Source organism: Microcaecilia unicolor, chromosome 1 (genome assembly GCF_901765095.1).
Source record: "Microcaecilia unicolor chromosome 1, aMicUni1.1, whole genome shotgun sequence".
In the NCBI taxonomy this organism is placed as follows: Eukaryota; Metazoa; Chordata; class Amphibia; order Gymnophiona; family Siphonopidae; genus Microcaecilia; species Microcaecilia unicolor.
This window is the reverse complement of record NC_044031.1, coordinates 714,857,121-714,865,613: the sequence shown is the minus strand read 5'-3', so window position 1 is coordinate 714,865,613 and position 8,493 is coordinate 714,857,121. Positions and strand designations below refer to the sequence as shown.

At 40.2% G+C, this 8,493-nt stretch overlaps 1 protein-coding gene across 3 annotated transcripts in view; it reads left to right on the top strand.

Moving 5' to 3' along the window:
• DMXL2 (Dmx like 2) overlaps positions 1-8,493 on the top strand; it is a 369,136-nt gene that overhangs the window by 142,373 nt on the left and 218,270 nt on the right. Inside the window, exon 1 of one of the 3 annotated variants that reach the window (XM_030189458.1) lies at positions 3,533-3,679. The exons of the other annotated variants lie outside the window; for them this stretch is intronic. The gene's annotated coding sequence lies outside the window, so the exon portion shown is untranslated. Of the gene's footprint in view, positions 1-3,532; positions 3,680-8,493 lie in introns of those variants that run through there. 3 annotated transcript variants of the gene reach the window in all.

Genomic DNA, 8,493 nt, shown 5'->3' with positions numbered 1-8,493 from the left:
AATTCATTTTTCCTTTTCTTCTTTTTCTTAAGAACTCAAATCACACTTATCTTAGACACTATGCTCTGCATTGCGCATATGTTATGCTCTGCATTTCCCTCCACATGTCTGGGTCCTGGGGTATTTTAGTTAGGGTGTCCTTCCTGAAGCACCAGCAGGCCCTCATGCTTAGGGATGGCTACCATTAGCAGTGAATGAAAAGAGATGGAGATTTATCTCTAAGGTATTCTGGCATAGGGTGAGGTTTGTATCTGTCATGGTATATGCTAAATTATCCCACTTAGAGGCATTGCCTCAACGATGAATATCTTCTATGATTGACTTAACTGAGGGGGTGAAGCAGTGATGTAAATTCTGCTCAAGCAGGTCTTGCTGTGTGGTGGTGGGGGGGGGGCACAAAGGGAACATAAGGAAGTAGGGAGTGCATTACATATGGTAGAATACAAAGACATTTTTTTGTATTCTAACATATGTAATTTTAGAGGTGGCAATCAACTCCTACCTTACTATAGAAAAGCAAGTAGGTAAAAATGTTTCAGAATGTGTTTTGTTACCTTTGTTTGATGAGGCAAATAACTTGACCTGTTGTCTACAAACCATCTAGTCTGTTATCTTGACCTGTACGGAGTACTATAAAAATGTTCTTTTGCGGTTGTTTAAGAGGCTTCTGGTCAATTTACAACTGTTGTAGAATACAGTGGCCAAATTTCTATTCAGAGGATATAGGTCAGATTGGCAACCAATGCAATCTGAACAAATAAGGAATCATTCATCACTTCAAGAACTGAGGGACTCTTTCACAAAGGTGTGTGCGCCAAATCAGCATTACTGCCCAGCTACTGCGTGCCCCGGGCGGTAATTCTGAATTTGGCATGTGCCAAAAACATGTGGTTGAAAATACTTTCTATTTTCTACCATCTGACACTTACCCAGCGATAAACGGCAGTAGATGCACTCAGCACACCTACTACCCGGGTAGCTCGTGAGACCTTACAGGTAAGTCAATAGGTGGCAGGAAGGTCTCAGGCGAAAATAGAGGCATGCTGGTTTTTATTTTGCCGCACGTCCATTTTCCAGCCCCTTAAGGCCCTTGTTTAGTACGTGCCAAAAACTGGCCTGGCATGCACCCAAAAGATGTGCTCGCACTGCCGCAGGCCACTTTTGGAATATGATTTTATTAAATATTCCAACAGTGACTGAATATTTATTATTGAACAGACATAATAAGACATTATGGGGGGGCTGTGATGCTTTATTGGAGAAATCCTCCAGGTCAGATCCAGATTGAGGGATATTACTTCTGATTCTGGAAACTTGAAATCCTGGTAGTTTACTAGATATTTTTCAGGGGATTAAGCACTGTAGTTAGATCTTGTACTTGATTTTCTGCTTCTCTTTTAAAATGTTTGATGATGGTGATTCTATTTTTTCTGAATTTGTATTTTGTGTATTTCTTTTATCTTTTGTGATCTACTTTGTTAGCCATTTTAATGCAGAATATAAATATTGTATTTCATTTAATGTCATTGGTGTGAAGATAGCTGCTGCACCTCTAGAAATCCCTTCTATACCTGCCTTCTATAGTTCAAATGATATAGTAGTTATTGGAAAAATTAAATACAGTTTATTATGATAGACCTGGTTGGAGAATAGTGCCAAGGATTAGCCTAATAGCGCAGTAGGCTGAGAATCAAATAAACAAGGACTCAAATTTGGTTGATGCTTCTTTGATTTACCCAAAGTCACATCTATCTTCCATTATCTCTGGTATAAACATAGGACTAGATTTACCAACATGCATTAATGCAATTTAGCACCTGTTATTTAGCATAAACCATGTTCTGTTAGGGCCTGTTCGCTAAGCACATACTCCAGGATTCTATATATATATATATATGGCGCCTTTATTTCTGCACAGAAATCAAAGCATATTGTATAACAATGCACATAACTTAATTGGTTAACTTGCTAATCAACGCTGTTAATTGGATGTTAAGCAATTAGCACTAATTGGCATTAATTAAGATTTACACACACAACTCGCTAAGCGTATTCTGTAAAGTGGTGCACCTAAATTTTAAGTTGAATAGTTGAAAAGGCAAAGTGGCCATGGGCGGGGCGTGGGCATTTCTAAAATCTATATGCATTTTTATAGAATGCACCTGCTCTGTTCCTAATTCAGGTGTCGGGATTTACGTCAGGTAAAACATGGCATAAATGGCCGCGACTACCGTTGGTCGTGTGGAGAGGTGTTCGGCATTATTCTGTATACTGCGCAGATATTTAAGCCTATTCTATAAAATGTAGGCGTACTTTACAGTCTATGCCTAGGCAAATTTTTTTTCTGTGTGGAATTTTCAGGCGCCATATATAGAATCTAGCCCATATGGGACAACTCTGGAAAGTGCGCCAGAAGTTAGGCACTAAAATGCTGGGCGATAAGCGTGAGTTTTGTACCAGCATTTGGGTGCCCAGATTCTGTTAATGGAATACTAGCATAAATTGGCATTTACACACCAACATTTTGGCATCTCCACTTACATTATATCTATGGCAGGCATAAATGGTGCATGCTTAAATGTGGCCCTTTACCCCAGGATTCTATATAGTGCACCTAGAGATATGTTCTGGAATCGACACGGATTCTATATCAGTGTAACTTAACAAACTAATGAGCACTGCTATCAGTGCTTAACAAGTAATAATGAGCTCTAATTGGCACTAATTAGAAATTAGGCACAGAAGTCGCTAAATATATTCTGTAACGATGTGTGCTGAACTTCTAACGCTTGCAGGCAAAAAGGGGCATGGTTATGGGCAGGGAAATGGGCGTTCCAAAATTTACATGCCTAGTTATAGAATATGACCCAATGCGCCTAAATCTACATGCAAGGATTTACACCAAGTTTTCATTGGTGTAAATGGATGCACATAGATTTAGGCGCTGAAATATGAACTAAGCATATTCTAATCGGCGCATAACCTAGGCACCGATTATAGAATACGCTGAGTCAGAACTGATTTCAGTGCCGATTTTTTTAATGTTTTTTTAACCACCTTATATAGAATCTCCTCCTTAGCGCATCAATGACACTATTCCACGCATGTAACATACACATTTAATTGTGGGAGACTGCTTCACCCATGTGAACTCCTCACTTGCAGTTTGCATGCTATGCAAGGTTATAAAATACCCCTCATGTTTTAACATTCACACGTGTAAGTACTAGTATTCTATAATCTGAGGTGCAAATGGCTCTTACATTTAGGCACTCGTGTTAAAGAATGAGGGGTATAATAGGGGTTAATGTGCACTAACACATGTTGGTAAATCAGGCCCTAGATTTCAAGCCATATAGCGACAGGGAAATCCATAATGTAATTTGTTATGAGCTTAATCCAGGTGAGTAAGTAAAATAGAAATGTGGACAGTTTACTAAAGGAAAAAAAAAACAAACTTAAGGAAACAGTTGTGTTTAAACCGATGGATGCTCATGTACAATTGTTATGGTTTGCTGGCAGGTAACAGACTTTTGACGGCCACTGATTATTTAAAGCTATGGGCCCCTCCTTCAGGTGATATTGTGGAAGAAGATGAAGAAGATGAAGCTGATGGTCATCCTACACAGGCTAACGTTCAGCATGTTCTGAATGACTGGAACTGCATTTGGCAGTGCAAGTAGGTCACAATTTTCACTTGTAAGATTCATGGAGTGAAAGGTACAGAAAGTTTAGGTTTTGGCCTAAGCTTGATTGAGTTGTGGTCAGTGAAAGAATTGCATGTCACCTGCTGGTGGTGATCAGGCAACCCTAGGCAAACAATTGAATGTGATTTTTGTTTTTTCGCATTTAAGCAGAACAGTGCCACATTGCACTAGGAAAGAAACAGAATTAAATATCCCAAAACTCAATAAACCCTGAAATTCAATCAAAAAAGACAATGGCTATCGAGGATAAAATTTTATTTCTAACTGTTGATTTTCAGGAAATGAAAAAGGACCATTGGCCAATGATAATTTTGGGTAGTTAAAAGGAAATTTATCATTCCATAATTGTACATCACCTGGTCCAAAGAGCCCCACAGTCTTTTATTTTTACCTAAAATTAAAAAAAAATCTATTTTCCCTTTTATCTCTTTTGCAATGAATTACATTACAATACATTGCACATTGGAAAAGGAGAAAAGAAAAAATAGATTTGTAAAATTTTTGAATGTTTTGGTAATAGACCGTAGTCTCTTTTGACCAGGCGATGTCTGATTATGGAATGGTAAACTTTGGTGTAAATGGAAATTTCTTATTGACTGATGGTCCTTTTTATTTCTTGTAAATCAGCCACATCTAGAAATACATTTTTCAGCAGTTAGACTTGATAGGCATTATATTTTTGTTGCACTAGGAGACGCTATAATGGTCTTAATGGTCTTCTTCTGACTACCTAGGGGGTATGTTTACTAAGTTGCATTAGTGTTTTTAATGCACCTGTATATTTAAGGCGCGTTAAATGCTAACGTGCCTATACATTTCTATGGACGTGTTAGTGGTTAACCGCACGTACACCATTTATTGCGTTTTAAAAACGCTAACGCGCTGCTTAGTAACCCTAGGGTTGGCCAAAACCATGATTCATTTCTTATCAGCTCTGACGTTGCCACTGCTATGATTGGAGATGTGATATAATGTAGTATAATGAGTCCTGATACTGCATTTTGGTTTGTTGGAGTAGATGAGCAAGCTCAGAACCAGGGAAGTCAGTGTTCAAATCCCACTGCTGCTCTTTGTGTTTGGGAAGTCGCTTACCTTCCATTGCCTCAGGTACAAACTTTACCCCCCTGTTACAAAGCCACGCTAATGCTGACACAGCCCATTCACTTTGAATCCCGAGTGGTGTAGAGCAAGTAGAAGTGTTAAGACTGAAAGCAAACTAGTCTGCCTATTAAGGTATAGATAGTGAGCGAGTGCTAGTTAACCTCTTTTTCCAGGTGCTGTCTGTAGAATTCCATAGCTAATGCCATGGCATGTCTTACTTCAGAACCAATGTGACATGGATCAGCTTGGAATTAGTTGGTTGGATGAGTGCCTAAAATTTCTCTGCTGGTTCCCAGACCTGAAGTAGGGCATCCTAGTAATGTTGGGCCAGTGAGGAAGAGAAGCAGTTATAACTGGTGTAGTTCTGTCTCCAACCACCAAATAAAAAAAAAAGCCCTGAAGCTGCTGTGAGACCCACTTTCTCCCCTCTTCATGACACTACAGGAATAGAGTTGGAAGGTGACAGCACCAAGGACAGTGCAAGAAACATCCTGGCTGCTCTTTCTTATATGGGGGAGAAGGAAAAGCCAGTTAGTTAGGAAACACATTGTCATGTGATATATCTCCACTATGGACCTTCAACTTCCTATCAATGGGTGCAAGAAAGGAGTAAGGGGGGGGGAGGAGCAGCTTGAGAAGAAATGGGTTGTGGGTGGGAAAAGGAAAACTTTGGGAAGGAATGGCATCGGGAGATGAAGAACAGAAACATCAGGGGGAAGCTAGGATGGGGTAGATACAGGTATTGAAAGTGGAGATGTGTGAAGAAGTATGTTTCTACTCAATAGCAGACTATGGACATTTCCTCCAGGAACTTGTCCAAACCTTTTTTTATAACCCAGATATGCTAACCGCTGTTACTACATCTTCCAGCAAGTGTCCCTAGTCTTTGACTGTTTCATGGGGCTCGAAGAACAGATTCAGCATCCCTTCCTGGCTCCTAGTTATTTTCTGCTGATACATAGAATACTATTTTGTAGGCTTGCTTGTATAATGCCTTCATGTTTGTAGCTCATTTCCTCCATGCCTGTCTGCTCCCTCTCTAAGCTGCTTTTGTGCACATGTTCACAGATGCATAAAGAGAGCTGTTGTAATGTGTTATGGGAAGAAAGCATGCACACTTGGTTAAAAGAAGCTAACGGGAAGAAGCAAGTTGCATGCCTGTGATGGAGGAGAGAGAACAGGAACCGGAGCATCAGCTATATGGTTATGGTTAATTTTGTGGGAAAATGAGCAGAATATAGAGTTTGTTTGCATTTGATATACTGCCCATCAGGTACTATGTACAAGCACAAAAAGGTTCCAGTAGCAAATTTAAAATTTTAAAAGGAAAAAAAATCACATCCTTCTTTATAAAGATCAAAAGAAAAACAATATTCTTTAGCCAGGTGAAATCTCAAATCACAAAGCTGTACTAATTATTTATTTATTTATTGCATTTGTATCCCACATTTTCCCACCTATTTGCAGGCTCAATTTGGCTTATACATAGTAACCGTGCTGGCGAATGCCAATTCTGGTGTAACAGATACATAAAGACATTGTAGAAGATTTATGATGATAGATACATCAGGAAATAAAGAGGAGGGGTTTGAGGTGTGACCAGATCAAGTGTTTGTTTTGTTGTGTTGCAGGATCGAGGCATTAAGGTTGGGTCATTGGGATATGCCTTTTTGAATAAATGAGTTTTGTGATCTCCGAAAGTTTGAAAAATTGTGGGTTGTTTTCAGGGCGTTTGGTAGTGCGTTCCATAGTTGCTTGCTTATAAAGCTGGATGCATGCGTTGATTTATATTTGAGTCCTTTGCAGCTTGGGTGATGGAGGTTGAGGTAGGTGCGTGTAGATCTAGTAGTGTTTCTGGCTGGTAGGTCAATGAGGTTGGTCATCTATCCCGGGGCCTCGCCGTAGATGATTTTATGCACTAGTGTGCAGAATTTGAAGCAATTCGTTCTTTGATCGGGAGCCAATGTAGTTTTTCGCGTAGAGGTTTGGCACTTTCGTATCTCGTTTTGTTCCAAAAATGAGTCTGGCTGCGGTGTTTTGAGCGGTTTGTTCTTTATGATTTGTTCTTTACATCCCGCATAGATTGCATTACAATAGTCTAGGAGGCTTAGAGTCATTGATTGTACCAGGTTGCGGAATATTGCCCTCGGGAAGAAAGGTTTTATTCATTGAGTTTCCACATTGATTGGAACATTTTCTTTGTTGTAGTTTTCGATTGGGTTTCTAGTGTAAGGTTTCGGTCAATGGTAACACCAAGAACAGGGAGGATGTGGTCTGGGTGTTGTTATTGTTGGGTTTGTTCATGTTGTATTGGGATGTGAGAATTGAGACAGTGTGTTTTCTCTGAGTTTAGTTTTAGTTGGAAAGCATCCGCCCATGAGTTAATGATTTGCAGGCTGAGTTTGGTTTCGTTGGTGATTTCTATTGGGTCATGTTTGAAGGGATGTATATCATGACATCATCTGCGGATATGTAGGGGTTAAGGCCTTGTTTGGATAGGGATGTAGCTAGTGGGGTCATCATTAGGTTGAATAGGATCGGTGATAGTGTGATCCTAGGGTACACCGCAGTTTGTATTCCAAGGTGATGATATGTTCGAGTTTGATTAACTTCATAAGTTCTAGTGGTTAGGAAGCCCTTGATCCAGCTGAGGTACACTTCCACCAATCCCAAAGTAGTCTAAGATGTTTAGTAGTATTTTATGATTAACCCATATCGAACGCGCTTGACATGTCAAACTGTAGGAGAAGTAGGCTATTGCCTGCTGCGATTTCTTGTTTGAATTTGGTTTTAAGGGTAATTAGTACTGTTGTTGGGTGCTGTGGTTAGAGCGAAATCCAGATTGTGATTCGTGTAGTATTGAGAATTTAAGTAGTCTGAAAGTTGTTTGGTTAGCATGCTCAGTTTCACTTAAAGGAACTTGCAGGATGTCAGGACTTAAGAAGACAGCAGCACAGATCAGCGAACGCGCCAGAGACCGGCGCTGGTGGGGGGTTGGGGACCCCTGCCAGCAAAATGAGGGGGGCAGGACTAAATCTGTGGGGGCCCATGCCCCAGGGGCCCCACCTAGCTACGCCCCTGGCTTAGACACCAGCTGATCTGTCTTTCCATTCATATCTAGTGATCCTCTGTGCTGGTCCTGAGCTTTCTTCAATCCCATTACTGTCTTTGTCTCCATTGCCTTTTGTGGAAGTTGTTCCATGCATTCACCACGGTTTCCATGAAGAAATATTTTCTGATGTTGCTCCTTCATCTGTCCCCCTGGAGCTTCATACTTTGACTTCTCATTCTAGAGTGTTAACTCCAGAGGTCTTAAGAAGCAAAAACCTTTTAGAGAGATGTGTGTGTCTATTATGCCTTCATAAGCACATAAGTTTTGCCATACTGGGACAGACTGAAGGTCCATCAAGCCCAGTATCCTGTTTCCAACAGTGGCCAATCCAGGTCACAAGTACCTGGCAAGATCCCAAAACTGTATGCCATGCTCAAACAAGTACAATACATTTTATGCTGCTTATTCCAGAAATAAGCAGTGGATTTTCCCAAGTCCATTTTACTAATGGCTTATGGACTTTTCTTTTAAGAAGCTATCCAAACCTTTTATAAACCTCACTAAGCTAACTTCTTTTACCACATTCTCTGGCAATGAATTCCAGAGGTTCATTACATGTTGAGTAAAAAAATA